Source organism: Stegostoma tigrinum, chromosome X (genome assembly GCF_030684315.1).
Source record: "Stegostoma tigrinum isolate sSteTig4 chromosome X, sSteTig4.hap1, whole genome shotgun sequence".
NCBI lineage: Eukaryota > Metazoa > Chordata > Chondrichthyes > Orectolobiformes > Stegostomatidae > Stegostoma > Stegostoma tigrinum.
The window spans coordinates 12,574,824-12,600,173 of NC_081404.1; the positions used below are offsets into that span (position 1 = coordinate 12,574,824).

The following is a 25,350-nucleotide window of genomic DNA, read 5'->3' on the forward strand; positions in this document are numbered from 1 at the left end:
GTTTCACAAATTAGCTGCGAGAATTAGAAAAGGTAATGGACTCAAGATGGAAAGAAGTCCATGAATATTATGTAGCAATATTGTATTATATATGTTAATATTACAAATATTGCTGACACAAGTCAGTAAGATGCTTAGCTTCTCACCTTGTCAGTTCAAAAAAGCAACGTGCCCTAACTAGGTGGAGTGTGTGTGAAAATTACACAAAAGGAGGAAAATCAACACATTCTGTCATTTAAGAGGATCGCAGCTGATCTGTGGGAACTACCAAGAAAACAGAAACACAGAAAATAGATAGAGTAGGCCATTCAGACCTTCGAGCCTGCACCACCATTCAATACGATCACTGTTGGTCATGCAATTTCAGTATCCCATTCCCGCTTTATCTCCATACCACTTGAGCCCTTTCGCTGCAAGGGCCATCACCAGCTCCCTCTTGAATGCATCTAGTGAATTGGCCTCAACAGCTTCCTATGGGAGAGAATTCCACAGGTTCACAATTCCGAGTGAAGAAATTCTTCCTCATCTCAGTCCTGAATGATTTACCCCTTATTCTTAAGACTGTGACTCCTAGTTCTGGGCTTCCCCAACAACAGGAACATTCTTCCCAAATCGAGCCTGTCCAGTCCCATCAGGATTTTATATGTTTCTACGAGATCCCCTTCCATTCTTCTAAATTCCACAGAGTACAAGCCCAGTCAAGCCAGTTTATCTTCATACATCAGTCATGCCATCCCGGGAATCAGCCTGGTGGGAACCTACACCTACACAATAGCAAGAATGTCCTTCCTCAGACTGGGAGACCAAAACTGCACACAATACTCAAGGTGTGGCCTCACCAAGGCCCTGCATAACTACAGCAAGGCATCCCTACTCTGATACTCAAATCCTCTCACAACGAAGGCCAGCACGCCATTAGTTTTCCTCACTGCCTGCCGTACCTGCATGTCAACGTTCAGCGACTGTTCCACCATGACACCCAGGTCTCGTCGCACTCACCTTTGCCTAAACTGCCACCATTCAGATAATAATAATCTGCCTTCTTGCTTTTGCAACCAAAAAGTGGATAACCTCACATTTATCCACATTATATTGCATTTGCCAAGTATCTGCCCACTCAGCCAGCCCGTCTGTCCAAGCCACTCTACAGCCTCTAAAGCATCCTCCTCACAGTTCATACTGCCACCCAGCTTAGTGTCATCTGCAAACTTAGAGACAATGCATTCAATTCCTTCACCCAAATTGTTAATGTATATTGGGAACAGGGTCCCAACACCGAACGCTGCAGTACTCCACTCGCCACTGCCTGCCACTCCACAAACAACCCATTTATTCCAACTCCCTACTTTCTGCTTGCCACTCGACAATCAGTTCTCTATCTACATCAATACATTACCTCTGATACCATGAGCTTTAATTTTGTTTACTAATGTCGTGTGGTACCTTGTCAGAAGCCTTTTCAAAGTCCAGATACACAACATCCTTTGAGTCACCCTTGTCCACTCTACTGGTCACATCCTCAAAGATTTGTCAAGCATGTTTTCCCTTTAGTGAAGCCATGCTGACTTGGACCAATGCTGTCACTGCTTTCCAAATGCTCAGTTGTTACATCCTTAATAATCAACTCCAGCAAACTCCCTTCTGTGTCACCTGGAAGATCATCGCCTGAATCCTCCAAGGCACATTCTCCCAGACAGACAGGATCCTTCCTGAAAACCACAGTGGCTTCCAACCAAACCATAGAATTATGGGCATGATTTTCACAGCTGGGAAACTCCAAGAGAAGTCCCAGGAACAACACCAACCTCTCTGCGTGCCTTTCATTGAGTCAGATCAATCAGGAAGTGCTATGGAAGGCCCTGTCAAAGGCCAACTGTCCAGTGCAATTCATCAACATCTTCCATTCCCTACACAAGTGTTGGCAATGGTCCTCTGCAGCAGTCAATTTGACAGAATCCAGAGGTCAAATGCAAATATGCCACCACTCCCACCCTTTCCTCCATCTTCATTACCACCATTCTCCATCTAGTCAAGAACAAACTTCTTAGCAGTGTGGGCATAGTCTACAGAATGGATGGAAAACTTTTCAACGTCAACCAGTGCAATTTCACCTGTGGAACTTTAGCATGTGGATGACAATGTTATCTCTGCTCCCTCGGAAGAGAGTTTACAAGCTTCACGTAACACCTGCATGGAAGCATACCGAAGATATGGCCTCGGCCTCTGCCTCAACCTCAAGATGACTCAAATCCTTCACACCAAGCTGCCACAAGTCAAATCCCATTGAGATGAATGGAGAAATGCTGCCAAATGTGGAACAGTTCCCTTACCTGGCTACATCAATACAGAGATTCAACATCCAAAATGCATCACTTCGCATTTATCCAGGTTGAACTCCATCTGCCATTTCTCAGTCCAGCTCTGCATACTGTCAATGTCTTGCTGAAGCCTGCAATAGCCCTCGATACTATCAACGGCACCTCCAATCTTTGTGTCATCAGCAAACATACTAACCCACCCCTCAACCTCCTCATCCAAGTCATTTATAAAAACTACAAAGAGCAGAGGCCCAAGAACAGAGCCCCGCAGGACACCACTCAGCACTGACCTCCAGGCAGAATACTTACCATCTACAACCACTCGCTGCCTCCTGTCAGCCAACCAATTCTGAATCCAGACAGCAAAATCTCCCTGTATCCCATACCTCCTGAATTTATGAATGAGCCTGCCGTGGGGAACCTTATCAAACGCCTTGCTGAAGTCCATGTACACCACATCTACTGCTCGACCCTCGTCAACTTGTCTCATGACCTCCTCAAAGAACTCAATAAGATTTGAGAGGCATGACCTGCCCGTCACAAAGCCATGCTGACTCCCTTTAATCACGCTATGCTTTTCCAAATAGTCATAAATTCTATCCCTCAGAATTCTTTCCAAAACCTTGCTGACCACAGACGTAAGGCTGACTAGTCTGTAATTTCCAGGGATTTCCCTATTCCCTTTCTTGAAAAGAGGAACAACATTTGCCTCCCTCCAATCTTCCGGTATGATTCCCGTGGAGAGTGAGGAAGCAAAGATCTTCACCAGCGGCTTACCAACCTCCTTTCTCGCTTCCCAGAGCAACCTAGGATAAATCTGGTCTAGCACTGGGGACTTATCAATCTTAATGTTTGCCAAAATTTCCAGCACATCAACTTCCTCAATCTTGATCTGTTCAAGCCTGTTTTCCTGCTCCTCAAAGTTCTCATTCACAACAAGGTCCCTTTCCTTAATGAAAACCGAAGCAAAAAAACTCATTTAGGGCTTCCCCTATCTGCTCAGACTCCATGCACAAGCTCCCTATTCCTGATCGGCCCGACCTGCACCCTGATCATTCTCTTATTCCTCATGTATGAGTAAAATGCCTTCGGGTTCTCCCTAGTCCCTCCTGCCAAGCCTTTCTCGTGCCCCCTCCCGAGTCCACTTTTGAGCTCCTTCCGAGCGAACCTGTAATCTTCTAAAGCTGTGCTAGACCCTTGCTTCCTCCACCTTACGTAAGCTGCCTTTTTCTTTTTGACAGGAAGCACCTGTTCCCGTCATCCAAGGCTCCTCAATCTTACCCCTTCTTACCTGTCTCAGAGGAACAAATTTATGCATCACTCGCAACAACTGCTCCTTAAACAGTCTCCACATGTGTGTTGTGCCCTTTCTGTGGAACAATTGCTCCCAATCTGTGCTTCCCAACTCCTGCCTGATAGCGTCGTAGCTTCCTTTTCCCCACTTAAACATCTTCGCCTGGTAACTGCTCCTTTCCCTCTCCAAAGCTTTGGTAAATGTGAGGCTGTTGTGGTCACTGTCGCCAAAGTGTTCTCCCACCGCGAGATCTGACACCTGTCCTGGCTCATTGCTGGCACCAAATCCAAAAGGCCCCCACCCCCCCCGACATGGACTGACATCCATGCTGATATGAAGATCCTTGCGAATAATCCTTCCAACTCTTCTACACGTTGCCGAAATGTAAACTTAATGCCATCTTAAGACTGTTGAGATGTATCAATGATGTTTGAGAGGATGCTCCACATCACCTGGGAGGACAGGCATTAACAATATCAATGTCCTTGAAGCGGCTAACGGCACCAGTATCAAAACCACGATCGTCTGAAACCAACTCCACTGGACTGGCCACATGCTTAGGATGCCTGAATTCGAACTACAAAGGCAAATCTGCGGCCAGCTCAAGGAAGGGACTTGAACAACAGGCAACAAAAAAAATCACCACAAAAGCAATGGATGTCAACGCATGGCAGACCCTTATTCAATAGAAACTGACTTGGAGGAAACTCTTGTAAGAAGAGACAATTTTTTGAGAACTCTCGTTAGCAAGAGGAAGTACAAAAAAAGGAACCAGGAAAAGGCATACTAATAATCTCAAAGCCAAGGAACACTCCCACCTCCCAGAGACACTTGCCAAATGTGATACACCTGACCTGTAACTCAACACCATGGTTCTACATCCTCTTGTGCCCTTACCTAACAAAAGCATCAACTTCAGATCTGAAATATTCAATTAATCAAGCCTCAATCATTTTTTGGGCAAAGAGGTCCGAAGTTCCACTTACCTTGTGTATGAAGCAGTACTTACTGAACAGTTTAGATCTGATTTTAAGGCTATTCCACTCATCTTACACCCCCATTCTTGACTCTCTTACCAGAAGAAATTGTTATGTATGCCATCATATGCTTTAATCATCCAATAACACCTCAAATCAAATCACACTTAGCCTCCTATATACAAATGAATGCATGCCAAAGTCTGTGCAACTAAGTCTTCCTGCAAGTCAATAGACTGCCACAAATTCCATGTGCTTGCACTTATGGGTGTGGAACTTCACTTACTGCGAGCCCATGTAAACAATACATCCCTAAACACTTCCCAAGTAGATCGCTATTCAATATTCCTGCCAGTTGCCCACAGAATACCAACAAAAACAAAAGGTATTAAACAGAAAATAGACCGTCATAAGCCACAGAGAGCTAACTCAACATTGCTATTTTGAAGATGATGTTCAAACATCCCAAAATGATGCAAAAGTAAAGGAAATGGCAAATAACCAGGTTTGGTGTCTTAACATGGCTGCAGTTTTCACCCAAAAGATCACATTGTGTAACTGTAACATGACACAATATGGGGGACTCGCTCGGTTTCATATATCCTTAAAAAAAATTCAAATATTTATAGTCACCAGTGTGAGCTACAAGAGTTCAGGAATAACGCAACTATTTGTAAAGCTGTGTGTTTAGTAACCTAAACACCAACCTGCCCCACCATACTCAAATTTCATGCCAAATGAGACACTGTTCTCATATTAACTGATTTTTCAGGTAGCAGATTGGTTCACTACAGAGTGTGGAAACTGAGTGTACTTTCGTGGCAGGAAAGTAGATGGAAACCAAAGCCATGCAACAAGAGCCAAATCAAAGCACCTTACAAAACTACATCCAGCTACTCAGGTCATTAGATTGGATTAGATTAGATTAGATTCCCTACAGCGTGGAAACAGGCCCTTCGGCCCAACAAGTCCACACCGCCCTTTGGAGCATCCCACCCAAACCCATCCCCCTATAACCCACACAGCCCTGAACACTACAGGCAATTTAGCATGGCCAATGCACCTAGCCTGCACATCTTTGGACTGTGGGAGGAAACAAGAGCACCCGGAGGAAACCCACGCAGACACGGGGAGAATGTGCAAACTCCACACAGGCAGTTCGAGGCTGGAATTGAACCCGGGTCCCTGGTGCTGTGAGGCTGCGGTGCTAACCACTGAGCCATCGTGCTGCCCTATTAAGGGATTATTTTCTGAACTGCTTATGCCGAGTTCAGAAAGATCAGAGTGGCCAGTTATACCAAATCAATTGGTACAATCATTGCTCGTTTTTAAAACTGGCCCTTTACAAACGACAACCACGTTGAGGTTGGTTGGCTCGCCGAGCTGCTTTGTTGTTCCGCAGATGTTTCGTTACCGTGCTCAGTAACGTCCTTAGTGCAGCCTCTGATGAAGCATCGGTGTGTTTTCCCGCCTGATTTTTAAACCCTGGGGTCCACTGCAATGGATTGCCCGACTTCCGGGTTTCCCCTGTAATGGAACGTATATGGGGTCAAGTTCAATGTGCTTATTAATAGCATGCTTCATGGAGTGCCATGCTTCCAGGAATTCTCGTGCTTGTCTCTGCCTAGCCTGTCCCAGGGTCTTGGTGTTGTCCCAATCGAAGTCATAGTTCTCCTTGTCCATGTGGATTGACATGAGAGAGATGGAACACCAAATGGCTACAAAAAGACATGACCAATAATCACTCATCTCAGGTGATTCAGGAAATCTGGAAGTGAGGCAATCCATCGCAGTGGACCCCAGAGTTTAAAAACCAGGCGGGAAAACACACCAACGTTTCATCAGAGGCTGCACTGAGGATGTTACCAAGCACGGTAACGAAAGGTCTGCAGAACAACAAACCAGCTCAGTGAGCAAACCAACCTCAACACCCACAATCCAAGCTACAGATCTACTCCAAAACCTTAGAAATCACAACCATTATTTGAAAAGGCTCAGATTTCAGGATAATTTCTCTTTATGAAAAGTGCACTCGATTCTAAACAAGAAAAGTTAACAGACTTAGTTATTTTTATTGTTAAAACTTACTCAATTAAAATCAGAAAAATACAACTTCAGTTGTCATATTACATGATCTTGGAAAACTCAAACCATTAATTCATTCAGCACTGTTGGCTGGTTCATTATTTCATTTATGCCAAAGTACAGTTACTTTTCCACAAACCAAGAACTGCTCTAGCAGTTACCATAGGATGTGTTTTGCACACTGCTAGTTTATATAGAGCTTCCCGACACAAGTTTCATGGTTTATAAGTTTTTTTAAAAAATCATGTGATTCACACATTACTTTGTGTGCTAAGCATTGTGTTATAAATTGTTTTATCTGACGAAAGAGAGCAAAGTGTGAGAAATAAAGACGACTTTGCATTAATCCAAACTTTGATGGATACAGAGTCAGGAAAACAGAAATCAAGTCAACAGAAATCTTCATGTCAAAAATGGAATAGCCTAAATAATTTAGTCATTAAATTTGTACACCGGGAGACTATTGCCTCTGTTCATTATTTACAGGAAAACTAACTTTGTTTCTTTGCTCACATTCAAAATGTAGCTACAAACAGTAAGCAGGAAAATGTCTCCCATTGCAACACTTCACATGCAGTTTACAGTGAAGCCCCTGGACGGCAGTCAAATTAAAAGTGGTATCAACTGCTGGTCATGAAATTGGGAAACAGTTTGCCAATCATCTTCTGCTGAAGCTGGTAGAAAACATCCTAAGGAAGTGTACTGGCTCAGACTGAAGTAATAAAGCCTTCTTCTGCTAATTCGTTCCAGTTACAATTGAAAAAATTACTAAGGTAACAGACAGTTTCCCAAAGTTCCCTGCATTTTCAGTTCCATTCTGAATTAACGTGTATACTTTTTTTTGGGGGGGGGGGGGGGGTGCGCGGCGGCGCGCACATGATGTTTGCAACAAAGGTACAGGAGGTTTGGACAAGTACTTCATCCTTAGGACTTTAGTTCAAATGTAGTCAAGAATGACTGGATCAAAGTCCATTTCTCTACTGGCTACAAGAGACCTATATTAAATGAATTTTGGCAAAATTACAAGAGGAAATGTCTGTACAAAGTTCCTGATGATCCAACACCAATTTGCAATCTTACCCAAACATACAAAGACAGTTGGAAGTTAAGTAAACAGTGCACCTGCACAGTTAGGACTGTTTGGAGGTCAATATGAATGTGCTTAATCTCAGCATGAAATTCACAAAGGCAAAAGCAACAGTCATTATAACTACACAGACATCTCACCATCAGGAACACAAAAAAAATGCATTGGAACACCACTTTGCAATGTCTTTAGAAAAGGACACAGGAGCTTTTTAAAAACCTATTCAACACATGAAATTGGGGGACAATTTGAAACCTTTCACTGAAACTGATACATTATAAAATACATACACACTAGCTCAAATATAGAAAACTGTTCGCATGCTGCTTGCACCGGCTCCCCAAACCCAATAAGTTAACTTCCTCTAGGCAGAGTTATCTTAAAGCAAAAAAAAACAGATGTGATGCAAAAATAAACTGTTCAACCCCAGGTAATTTAACAAGTAAAACGAACGTCACTGGCAGCCACAGAAAAAAGAGGACTTAGCTGGATCCTTGCTCCCAAACACTATCTTTGTTTGTAATGTATATATTGCCTTTGCAGTAATTTCTTCAACCTGGTAATCAACTGTACTATGCATTCAAACAAGGCAAGAGGTTCAGTCTGCAACTATCCACAAGTAAATCCAGTACAATTATGACAGCTCCAGTGAAACAGCTTTTGCTTCGACGGAGTCTATATTAAAGCACTTCAAGCAACCAGGTGAACTCCTACTGTTTCATTCTGAGTTCACCACAAAAAAGTTGCACAAATACATTAACAAACAAAGACTACAACTCCCAAATCCAAAACATCTCAGAACAATTCTGTCCAGAGAGGACAAAAAAAAGCTCATATTCCCTATTTACATCTTTTACAATTGAGAGTTACTATAAAAGGTACAGACATGTAAAGAAAAATCAAAGTGACCACAAGTTGCTGGTCTTTGCTCCTCTTGAATCAAAAGTAGCACACTCCATATGCTTTAACCAAATAGCTTATTGTTGTCTAACATGCAGGTTCAGCAGTATGCAGTTCTGTACAGCACTAAAATTGGAAAAGAAACACATTTTGGTTTATATTTACAGGAATATGCTCTATCTTCATAATGGTGTCTGCTCTAATTTGAGAAGGGAAATACAGTTCCTATGCACTTGTGGTTGACAAAATATTAAGTTTGATCTCTTATTACATTAATTCCCATTATTTTGCAATGTTACGTTTTAATCAGATGACAACAATAGCAAAAGCAGAGCCAATATTAATACCAAATTTACTCAAATGATATATTTTAAAATATAATCCACATTTAATAAAGTCTACTGATTGCAACATGAAATCTGAGTTTGTGCACATTCATACAATTAACAGCAAATCAGAGTCAAAGTTCTACAGATTGGAAACAGGCCTTTTGATCCAACCTGTCCAACCCAACCTAAACTAATCCTACCTGTGCGCGCTTGGCCCATGTCCCTCAAAACATTTCTTATTCATGTACTTATTCAAATGTCTTTTAAACATTATAATTGTACCCGCATCCACCACTTCCTCTGGAAGTTCAGTCCACACACGAATCACTGTGTAAAAACAGTTGCCTCTCATAGGTTCTTTTTAAAAAAAAAGACTTCTCCTCTCACCTTAAATTATGCCCCTTAGTCTTGAAATCCCCCACTCTAAGCATAAGACACCTGCCATTCACCTTATTTATAACCCCCATAAGGTCACCTCCTTACATTCAGTGAAACAAGTCCCAGCCTAGCAAACCCTCCATTCTCAGCAAAATCTTCAGGAATCTTTTCTGATCTCTCTCTCTCTGGTTTAATAATATCCTTCCTATAACAAGGCGACCAGAATTGGACACAGTAATTCAGCTTCAGAACAGGTTGAAATATGTTTACATTCAAGTGAAAGCGTCACGCAACATCTGCTCACATTTTTGGAAGTAAATCCAAAACACCACCGCAAAAACAAGAGCAGGGTAACTATTTTCAACGAGGTCGAAAAGCCGCTTTTATATTGTTGTAACGAGAGAAAAAGCAGAATTGCCTTTGAACGCGGAACTATTTTCCTGTACAACACAAATCTTAAATCGACACTTCTGAAAAAATACTAGAATGAAAAACTCACACTGCTGTATTTCTAATCCTAAAATCCCCATTTGCACCAAACAAGCAATTTTTAAACTAATGACATGAACCCATCTGAAATGAAATACTGTTTACGGAACAGAAAGAAACCAAGCGGCTCACGTCAACGAACACTGCACACCGTGCAACACTGTACCATTCCCATACAAAACTCCTCGCTCTCACGCACACAAGGCTTTTTTGCCGCCACAAAAAAACTCACTACGTAAACGACTCTCAATACAATCCTGCATTTCCGTGCAAAATCCGTCACACGAAACTACCCTTGAAGATACAAGTAAAACGGTAATCATTTATACAGCAGAATCAAATCAAACTACAATTCCTGAAACAAAAAGGTCATACAAAAGTAGCTGCCCCGGCCTTATTTGGTTTCGTGAAGACCAATATGAAATAATTAGAACTCGAACTACTTAGGACTTCCTTGCCTTTCGGAAGCAAATTCTCAGATTTTGCAACATGAAAATTTAATTGCATTAACTGGATGGCAACGTTCTGAGCTAAACTATCTACACATTGTTGTTTTAAAAATTTATATCGCTTTGCGTTTAACAAATTGGTTTTATTTACAGGTCAACATATCTGCAAAGCGGGAAAATACCTTATATGCCCTGCACTTCCCACATCTCGCAAATCCCGGCGGAAATTCCCCACTGCATGGCTGATCCCATTCCTCGTACAGAACGTTTTATGACCGACAGTGGCCTCAGGCAGCAGGCTCCTGCTTGGGCCCCGGCCACTCCTCACTATCTCCGGGTTCGGCCTCTCTGCTTCCTGTTACAAAGTAGTCACGAACATCCAACAAATTTCAAATGGGAAGGGGGGGAGGGGAAAAGGGGGACAGGGGTAAAGAAACTGCCGAGCCAACCAAAGCAGACAAGGGGGGGGGGGGGGGGGAAAAAAACTGAAAAAAGGAAAAGTGAAGCAACCAAAAACATCCACGGAGTGACGGAAACGTCATCACTTCCGTTCCGGTGCGAAACAGTAACCCCCGACCTTGAGTTCCACTTTAACCAAAGATTCAAACCATTTTTTCTACGCAAAAGGTGCGGATAACTTTATGATCGCAAGCTTAATCACTTAATTTCACAACAGAACTCGCAGAAACACGTAGCGACAAATTAAAACGGCCAATTCCGCCAATAATTCCCATCCATTTCAAAGTAGAATTGGAGGAGTATATGGGCACATCCCGAAATTATTTAAACATACCAGGTCACCCTTTAAAGGAATAATTCGATTATCTCAACAAAACGTTAAAAATGATTTTTAAAAAGCTCACAATGTACGAAATAGTGTAAATAAAAGTAGAACACGTGTCGATGGGCTAAAACGCTAGGGGACACGAAAGCATCTCGTACCAGCGAAACAAAAGGACCGATTGGAAACGACAGCTCAAATCTCAGATTCACAAACTGTAGTTCCCATTTCCAAAAGCTATTTTATATTCATATCTAAAATCGAATGAAAATGTCGATTAAAAACAGAAAATGCTCATCGCAAATAATTCTTATATTGATTTCGAGAACCCTCCCCCATTTCATGTCCATTACTAAGATATTTTTCTATATCCAGGAATGAAGAAGTCATGCCAGACTCGAAAAGTAAACTGTTTCTCTCTCCACAGATAATGCCAAACCTGTAGGGTTTCTCCAGCATGTATTTGTTTCCATTTTCCTATTTCCTACCTAGAAGGTGGCGAGCGCATCCAAGACCGTCACTGAAGCCAACCTTCCATTCATGGACTCCGTTTACATGGCTCGCTGCCGCGGAAAGGCTGAGAACTTCAAAGACCCATGACACCCCAATAATGATCTCCGACAATCTCTTCTGTCAAGCAGAAGATACAGAAACCTGAACACATACACCAGCAGGCTGAGGAACAGATTCTTCCAGACCCTTATGAGACTGATGAATGGACAGTTCGGCATAAAAATTGCTGATCTGGCTTATTTTGATCTCACGTACCGCACGCCCTGTGCAATGTAACCTGTATGCCTCTAAGTCTTTTGACAACCTTTGATCTGTACACCCTTGCTTACTATGATTTGCCCACATTGCTCAGAAACAAAGCTTTTCACTGTACTTCAGTACACGTGATAACAAATCGACCAACCCAAAAGCAGGAATGACTTGGACTGGGGTGGAAAAGATCAGAAATCACACAATGCCAGGTTAGAGTCCAACAGGTTGACTTGAAAACACAAACTTTCAGAGTCTCACACCCTCTCCAGGTGCGACTGAGAGAGGTAGTATCAGATGCAAAATTTATAAGATCAAAATATCAAAACATCAACGGGTAACACCACTTATGAGGATTTACGAAACAAACCAAAAATGGCTGTTAAATCTTTAATCAGTTAGAAGGTTTTAATTAATTAATATGTATTTGTAAATCCACAAATTCCTTTGAAGTCACAGTCCTGAGAAAACGAAAACTTCTTTCACTGTAAAGGATTGTTGACAGTTTAAGTCAGACAATGCATGATAGATGTGAGGCCTTGTTTAGAATCTGTTTGTGTTTCGGTTTGTAGTCAGACTGGTTTTATTTCAAAAGTAGGAATTGATAAAATGCCACATTGACTGACTGTCTAGAAATTGTGTGTTTTTGAAAAAAAAGTATCTGCAAATACAAATACACGCCAGAGATTCAAGTGTGCATAAGTGCACGAGTGTGCGTATGTGTATTTATGCATGTCTGAGAGAGGGTACATGTGGTGAGGTCACCTGTAGTGCAACATGAACCAAGATGCTGGTTGAGGCCCTCCTCATGGGAACTGAATTTGGCCATCAGCTTCTGCTCAGCAACTCTCAGTTGTGGTGTTTCCCAAATTGCGCCTCGGAGGACATGGACCCGAAAATCAGAGGCCAAATATTCTTGACGAAGTTCAGCACCCATAAGGACAGCCTCAACAGGGATCTTGGGTTCATGTCGCACGACAGAGTGACACCACCACACACACCCTCTCTCACCCCAGCAACTTAGACGAGCTCACACCCACTGTCAATGTCCCAAATATACACATTCTTGCTCTTAACGCCCCTTCACAACTCAGACACACACTGCCCACCCAATACATGACACACCCACCCAGACAAACAAAACCCCAACACAAACATATGTCTCGACACACTCTGATCGAAGACAGTCACACACATTACACACCACACCCCCAGACACCGACACACACCCCAACGCAGGCAAACACACACACCACACCACGCAGCTATACACACACACACCCACCACCCAGCTACACACGCACACCCCAGCACAAAACCTCACACACACACACACCCCCCAACACCCACACACACACACACCCCACCACACACACCCCAACACACACACACACCCCACCACCCACACACACACACACACACACACCCCACCACCCACCAACACACACACACACCCCACCACCCACCAACACACACACACCCCACCACCCACCAACACACACACATCCCACCACCCACCAACACACACACCCCACCACCCACCAACACACACCCCACCACCCACCAACACACACACACACCCCACCACACACCAACACACACACACACCCCACCACACACCAACACACACACACACCCCAACACACACACACAGACACACACACACCCCACCACCCACACACACACCCCACCACCCACCCACACACACACACCCCACCACCCACCCACACACACACCCCCCACCACCCACCCACACACACACCCCCCCACCACCCACACACACACCCCCCCACCACACACACACACACACGCACACCCCGCCACCCACACACACACGCACCACCACCCACACACACACACACACCCCACCACCCACACACACACACCCCACCACCCACCCACACACACACACACACACACACCCCACCACCCACACACCCCCACCAGCAAACACACACACGCACACCCCGCCACCCACACACACGCACCACCACCCCCACACACACACGCACCAGCACCCACACACACCCCCCACCACCCACACACACACACCCCACCACCCACCCACACACAACCCCCCAAACACACACACACACCCCACCACCCACACCCACACCCACACACACACACCCCACCACCCACCCACACACACACACCCCCACCAGCAAACGCCCACACACACACACACACACACACACCCCAACACCCACCCACACACACAGACCCACCCCACACACAGACACACACCCCACACACCGACACACACCCCACCACCCACACACACACCCCACCATCCACACACACACACACACACACACACCCCAGCACCCACACACACACACCCCACCACCTACACACACATACACCCCAGCACCCACCCACACAAGCACACACCCACCACACACCCACACACACCCCCACACACATACACCCCACCACCCACCTACACACACACCACACCACCCACACACACACCCCACCACACACACACCACACCATCCACACGCACCCCAAAACCCACTCACACACACACACGACACACACCCCACCACCCACACACACACCCCACCATCCACACACACACACACACACACCCCAGCACACACACACACACACACACACACACACCCCACCACCTACACACACATACACCCCACCAGCCACCCACAATAGCACACACCCACCACACACCCACACACATACACCCCACCACACACCTACACACCCCACCACCCACACACACACACACACACACACACACACCACACCACACCATCCACACGCATCCCAAAACCCACTCACACACACACACACCCCACCACCCACACCCACACACACACCCCACCACCCACACCCACACACACACCCCAACACCCACCCACACACACACCTCACCCACACACACACCCCAACACCCACCCACACACACAGATACACACACCCCACACACACACACACCATCCACACCCACCCACACACACAGACACACATCCCCCCCACACACACACACACCCCGCCACCCCCACACCCACACCCACACACACACACCTCACCACCCACACACACGCAACCCACCACCCACCAACACACACACACACCCCACCACCTACACACACGCACCCCACCACCTACACACACGCACCCCACCACCCACACACACACACCCCACCACCCACACACACCCCACACCCATCCACACACACACACACACACACACACACACACACACACACGCACACCCCGCAACCCACACACACACACACCCCACCACCCACACACACACACACCCCACCACCCACACACACACACACCCCACCACCCACACACGCACACACACCCCCACCACCCACACACGCACACCCCGCCACCAACACACACACGCACACCCCGCCACCAACACACACACGCACGCACCACCACCCACACACACACACACGCCACCACCCACACACACACACCCCACCACCCACACACACACCCCACACCCACCCACACACACACTCCACACCCACCCACACACACACTCCACACCCACCCACACACACACCCACACACCCCACCACCCACCCACACACACACCCCCACCACCCACACACACACACACGCACACCCCGCCACCCACACACACCCACACACACACCCCACCACCCACACACACACCCCACCACCCACACACACACACACACACACCCCACCACCCACACACACACACACACACACCCCCACCACCCACACACACACGCACACCCCCACCACCCACACACACACACACACACACCCCACCACCCACACACACACACCCCACCACCCACACACACCCCACAACCCACACACACCCCACCACCCACACACACACACCCCACCACCCACCACACACACCCCACCACCCAGCAACACACACACACATACACCCCACCACCCACACACACAGACACGCACACACACCCCACCACCCACCCACACACACACACACACACACCCCACCACCCACCCACACACACACCCCCCCACCACCCACACACACACACCCCACCACCCACACACACCCCACCACCCACCCACCCACACACACCCCACCACCCACACACACTCCACCACCCACACACACTCCCACCACCACCCACACACACACACACCCCACCACCCACACACACACACCCCACCACACACACACAGACACACACCCTCCACCACCCACTCACACACCCACCACCCACACACACACACACCCACCCTCCACCACCCACTCACACACACACCCACCACCCACACACACACACACACCCACCACCTACACACACACACACACCCCACCACCCACACACACACACACACCCCACCACCGACACACACACACACCCCACCACCCACCCACACACACACCCCACCACCCACCCACACACACACACACACACACACACCCCACCACCCACACACACACACACACACACACACACCCTCCACCACCCACTCACACACCCACCACCCACACACACACACACGCCACCACCCACACACACACACCCCACCACCCACACACACACACCCCACCACCCACACACACACCCCACCACCCACACACACACCCCACACCCACCCACACACACACTCCACACCCACCCACACACACACACACCCCACCACCCACCCACACACACACCCCCCCACCACCCACACACACACACACACGCACACCCCGCCACCCACACACACCCACACACACACCCCACCAACCACACACACACACACACACCCAACCACCCACACACACACACACACACCCCACCACCCACAAACACACGCACACCCCCACCACCCACACACACACACACACACACCCCACCACCCACACACACACACCCCACCACCCACACAAACACACCCCACCACCCACACACACACCCCACCACCCACCCACACACACACCCCCCCACCACCCACACACACACACGCACACCCCACCACCCACACACACACACACCCCACCACCCACACACACACACACCCCACCACCCACACACACACACGCACACCCCACCACCCACACACACACACGCACACCCCACCACCCACTCACACACACATCCCACCACCCACACACACACACACCCCACCACCCACTCACACACACACCCCCACCACCCACCACACACCCCAACCACCCACACACACACACACCCCACCACCCACTCACACACACACCCCCACCACCCACACACACACCCCAACCACCCACACACACACCCCACCACCCACACACACACGCACCCCACCACCCACACACACACGCACCCCACCACCCACACACACACACACCCCACCACCCACACACACACGCACACCCCCACCACCCACACACACACGCACACCCCGCCACCCACACACACACACACACCCCACCACCCACACACACACACCCCACCACCCACACACACACCCACACACACACCCCACCACCCACCCACACATCCCCCCACCACCCACACACACACACCCCACCACCCACACACACACGCACACCCCCACCACCCACACACACACGCACACCCCGCCACCCACACACACACACACACACCCCACCACCCACACACACACAACCCACCACCCACACACACACACCCCACCACCCACACACACACACCCCACCACCCACACACACCCACACACACACCCCACCACCCACCCACACACACACCCCCCCACCACCCACACACACACACGCACACCCCACCACCCACACACACACACATCCCCCCACCACCCACACACACACACGCACACCCCACCACCCACACACACGCACACCCCACCACCCACACACACACACACCCCACCACCCACTCACACACACACCCCCACCACCCACACACACACACACACCCCCACCACCCACACACACACGCACACCCCGCCACCCACACACACACACACACCCCACCACCCACACACACACACTTCACCACCCACACACACCAACACCCAACCACCCACACACACCAACACCCAACCACCCACACACACTCACCCCACCACCCACCCACACACACACACATACACCCCACCACCCACACACACAGACACACACACACACCCCACCACCCACCCACACACACACCCACCCACCCACCCCCCCACCACCCACACACACACGCACACCCCGCCACACACACACACCACCCACACACACACACACGCACCTCCACCCACACACACACACCACCCACACACACACACACGCACCTCCACCCACACACACACACATACACCCCACCACCCACACACACCCCACCACCCACACTCACACACACACACACACCCCACCACCCACCCACACACACACAGCCCACCACCCACCCACCCACACACACACACACACACACACCCACATCCCACCACCCACCCACACACACACACCCCCACCAGCAAACACACACACGCAGACCCTGCCACCCCCACACACATACACACACACACGCACCACCACCCACACACACACCCCACCACCCCCACACACATACACACACACACACCCCACCACCCACACACACACCCCACCACCCACACACACACACACCCCACCACCCACACACACACTCCCCACCACTAACACACACTCCCCAACACCGACCCACACACTCCCCAACACCCACCCACACACACCCCACCACCCACCCACACACACACACACACCCCACCACCCACACACACACACACACCCCCACCAGCAAACACCCACCTACACACACACACACCCCAACACCCACACACACACACACACCCCCACCAGCAAACACCCACCTACACACACACACACCCCAACACCCACCCACACACACAGACCCACCCCACACACAGACACACACCCCACACACCGACACACACACACCCCACCACCCACCCACACACACACACACACACACACACCCCACCACCCACCCACCCACACACACACACACACACACCACCACCCACACACACACATCCCACCACCCACCCACACACACACCCCCCCACCAGCAAACACACACACGCACACCCCGCCACCCACACACACACACACACACGCACCACCACCCACACACACACACACACACACACACACACCGCACCACCCACACACACACACACCACCACCCACCCACACACACACACCCCCACCAGCAAACACACACACGCACACCCCGCCACCCACACACACACCCCACCACCCACACACACACTCCCCACCACCCACTCACACAAGCACACACCCCACCACACACCTACACACCCCACTACCCACACACACACACACACCACACCATCCACACGCATCCCAAAACCCACTCACACACACACACACCCCACCACCCACACCCACACACACACCCCAACACCCACCCACACACACACCTCACCCACACACACACCCCAACACACACCCCAACACCCACCCACACACACACCTCACCCACACACAAACCCCAACACCCACCCACACACACAGATACACACACCCCACACACACACACACACCATCCACACCCACCCACACACACAGACACACATCCCCCCCACACACACACACACCCCGCCACCCCCACACCCACACACACACACACACACACACCCCACCACCCACACACACGCAACCCACCACCCACCAACACACACACACACACACCCCACCACCCACACACACACACCCCACCACCCACACACACACCCCACACCCACCCACACACACACACACTCACACACACACACACACACACGCACACACACACACACGCACACACACACCCCACCACCCACCCACACACACACCCCCCCACCACCCACACACACACACGCACACCCCACCACCCACACACACACACACCCCACCACCCACACACACACACACCCCACAACCCACACACACACACACACACCCCACCACCCACACACACACACACACACACACCCCACCACCCACACACACACACGCACACCCCACCACCCACACACACACACGCACACCCCACCACCCACACACACACACATCCCACCACCCACACACACACACACCCCACCACCCACACACACACACACCCCACCACCCACACACACACACACCCCACCACCCACACACACACACGCACACCCCACCACCCACACACACACACGCACACCCCACCACCCACACACACACACACCCCACCACCCACACACACACACACCCCACCACCCACACACACACACGCACACCCCACCACCCACACACACACACATCCCACCACCCACACACACACACATCCCACCACCCACACACACACACACCCCACCACCCACTCACACACACACCCCCACCACCCACCACACACCCCAACCACCCACACACACACACACCCCACCACCCACTCACACACACACCCCCACCACCCACACACACCCCACCACCCACACACACCCCACCACCCACACACACACGCACACACACCCCACCACCCACACACACACACACACACACCCCATCACCCACTCACACACACCCCACCACCCACACACCCCACCACCCACACACCCCACCACACACACACACACACACACACACACACACACACACACACACACCCCACCACCCACACACACACACACACACCCCACCACCTACCCACACACACCCCCACACACACACACCCCAACACCCACACACACACACCCCACCACCCACACACACACACCCCACCACCCACACATACACACACCGCACCACCCACACATACACACACCCCACCACCCACTCACACACACACCCACACACACACGCACCCCAACACCGACCCACAGACACACACACATACCCAACCCCACCCACACACACACCCCACCACGCACACACACACACTCGCACCCCACCACCCACACACACACACACCCCACCACCCATCCCTCACACACACACACACCCCACCACCCACTCACAGACATACCCCACGACACACACACACACACCCCAACACCGACCCACAGACACATACACATACCCCACCATCCACATACACACACACACACAAACACACACACCCCACCACCCACTCACACACACACACACACCCCACCACCCACCACCCACCACCCACGCACACACACAAACACACACACACCCCACCACCAACACACACACACACACACACACACACACTCAGCCCACCACCAACACGCACACACCCCACCACCCAGCCACACACACACACCCCACCACACACACAGACGCCACTACACACACAGACGCCACCACCCACCCACACACACCACTACCCACCACACACACACACCCCAACACCCACCCAAACACCCACCCACACAAACACCCCTCCACCAACATGCACACACACACACACACACCACCACCAACCAACACACACACACACACACACACACACACACACACACACACACACACACAGCCCACCACCAACACACACACATCCCACCACCCAGTCACACACACACACCCCACCACCCACCCACACACACACACCCCACCACCCACCCCACCACCGAACCCCACATACTCCCCAACACCCACCCACACAGACATACACACACCCCACCACCCACCCACACACATACCCCATGACACGCACACACACACACACCCACCACCCACACACACACACACACACCACCCACCCCCCTCACAAACACAGACACACCACCCACCACTCACACACACCACCAACCCAAACACACACCCACAGACAACCCCCCACCCACACGCACACACCCACAGACAAGCCCCCACCCACACACACACTACCACCCACACACACCCACACACACACACACCACCCAACCACACCCCACCCAAACATGCACCCTCCACTCACCCATCACCCACCCACACCACCCACCCATACAAACACACCTCCACCCACACAAACATCAACCACCCACCCACTGACACATACACCCACCACACACCCACACACACACAAACCCACTACCCACCCACACACACTTACCACCAACCCACCCATACACACACACACCCCCCACACACATACCCACCACACACACACCCCCACCACCCACACACAGACCACCCACCCATACACACACACCTACCACCCACCCATACACACACACACACACACACACCTACCACCCACCCATACACACACACACCTACCACCCACACACACACCCACCACTCACCCACACACACACCATCCACCCACCCACACACCACCCACCCTCACCATCCACCCACCCACACACCACCCACCAACCACACACACACACCACCCACCAACCACACACACGCACACACCACCCACAACCCACCCACAGACACCATCCACCCACACACACACCCACAGACACCCCCCCACCCACACACACCCACACACCACCCACCCACACACACACCCACCACCCACACACACAAAACCACCACCCACACACACACACACCCCCCCCACCACCCACACACACACACACACCCCCACCACCCACACACACACACCCACCACCCACACACACACACCCACCACACACACACCCACCACCCACACACACACCCCACCACCCACTCACACACCCCACCTCCCACCCACAAACCACCACCCACCTCACCACCGACCCCCACATACACCCCATTACCCACCCACACAGACACACACATACCCGAACACCCACCCAAAACACACACACACACACAACCCACCACCCACACACACACACACACCCCCACCACCCACACACACACACCCACCACACACACACCCACCACACACACACACACACACACACACACACACACACACACCCCACCACCCACTCACACACCCCACCTCCCACCCACAAACCACCACCCACCCCACCACCGACCCCCACATACACCCCAACACCCACCCACACACACACACACACACCCCAACACCCACCCACACACACAGACACACACCACCCAGCACCCACACACACACATACTCACCCACCACCCACACACACCCACACACACACCCACCACCCACACACACACCCACCACCCACTCACACACACACCCACCACCCACACACACACCCCACCACCCACCCACACACACCCCACCACCCACCCACACACACCCCACCACCCACCCACACACACACACACACCACCACCTACACACACACACACACCCCACCACCCACCCACACACACACACCCCACCACCCACACACACACACACACCACCACCCACACACACACACACACACCACCACCCACACACACACACACACACCACCACCCACACACACACACCCAAACACCCACCCACACACACACCCCACCACCCACCCACACACACACACAGACCCCACCACCCACTCACACGCCCACCACCCACACACACACACACCCACCCTCCACCACCCACTCACACACACACCCACCACCCACACACACACACACCCACCACCCACACACACACACACCCACCACCCACCCAACACCCACACACACACCACCCAACACCCATCCACCCACACACCACCCACCACCCACCCACCCACACACCACCCACCCACACCCACACCACCAACACACACACACCAGCCACCCACACGCACACACACACACCACCCACCCACGCACACACAACCCACCGAGACACACACACCACCCACCCACACACCCACCACCCACACACACACCCACCACCCACACACACACACACACACACACACACACACACACACACCACCCACACACACACACACACACCACCCACACACACACCCACACACACCACCCACACACACACACCACCCACACACACACCACCCACACACACACACACACACACACACACACCACCCACACACACACACACACACACCACCCACACACCACCCACACACACACACACCACCCACACACACACACCACCCACACACACACACCACCCACACACACCCACACACACCCACCACCCACACACACACACACACCCACCACACACACACACACCACCCACACCCACACACACACACCCACCACACACACACACACCACCCACACACACACACCACCCACACACACACACACACCACCCACACACACACACACACCACCCACACACACACCACCCACCCACACACACACCCACCACCCACTCACACACACACCCACCACCCACACACACCACCCACACACACACCCACCACCCACCCACACACACTCCACCCACACACACACACCACCCACACAACACCCCACCCACACACACACACCCCACCCACACACACACACCCCACCCACACACACCCCACCCACACACACCCCACCCACACACACCCCACCCACACACACACACACACACCACCCACACACACACCAACCACCCATACACACACACCACCCAACCATACACACACACCACCCACACACACACAACCCACCACCCACACACACCGCACCACCCACACGCACCGCACCACCCACACACACACCCACCACATACCCACACAACCCACTACCCACACACACAACCCACCCCCCACCCACACACACCACCCACACACACACCCCACCCACACACACATCCACCACCCACACACAACCCACCACCCACACCCACACACCCACCACCCACACCCACACACCCACCACCCACACACGACCCACACACACACCAACCACCCATACACACACACCACCCAACCATACACACACACCACCCAACCATACACACACACCACCCACCCACACACAACCCACCACCCACACACACCGCACCACCCACCCACACACCCACCACATACCCACACAACCCACTACCCACACACACCACCCACCCCCCACCCACACACACACCACCCACACACCACCCACCCCACCACCCCACATACACACACCCACCACCCACACACACACAACCCACCCACACACACCACCCACACACACACCCACCACCCACACACACACCCACCACCCACACACACATCCACCACCCACACACAACCCACCACCCACACCCACACACCCACCACCCACACCCACACACCCACCACCCACACACGCACCACCCACCCACACACCACCCACACACACACCAACCACCCATACACACACACCACCCAACCATACACACACACCACCCAACCATACACACACACCACCCACCCACACACAACCCACCAACCACACACATCGCACCACCCACACACACCGCACCACCCACCCACACACCCACCACATACCCACACAACCCACTACCCACACACACCACCCACCCCCCACCCACACACACACCACCCACACACCACCCACCCCACCACCCCACATACACACACCCACCACCCACACACACACAACCCACCCACACACACCACCCACACACACACCACCCACACACCACCCACCCCACCACCCCACATGCACACACCCACCACCCACACACACACAACCCACCCACACACACCACCCACACACACACCCACCACCCACACACACACAACACCCCACCCACACACAATACCACACCCA

At 51.6% G+C, this 25,350-nt stretch overlaps 1 protein-coding gene across 3 annotated transcripts in view; it reads right to left on the bottom strand.

Moving 5' to 3' along the window:
- The window catches only part of kmt2d (lysine (K)-specific methyltransferase 2D), a 281,603-nt gene that overhangs the window by 175,247 nt on the left and 81,006 nt on the right, over positions 1–25,350 (bottom strand). The window lies entirely within an intron of this gene.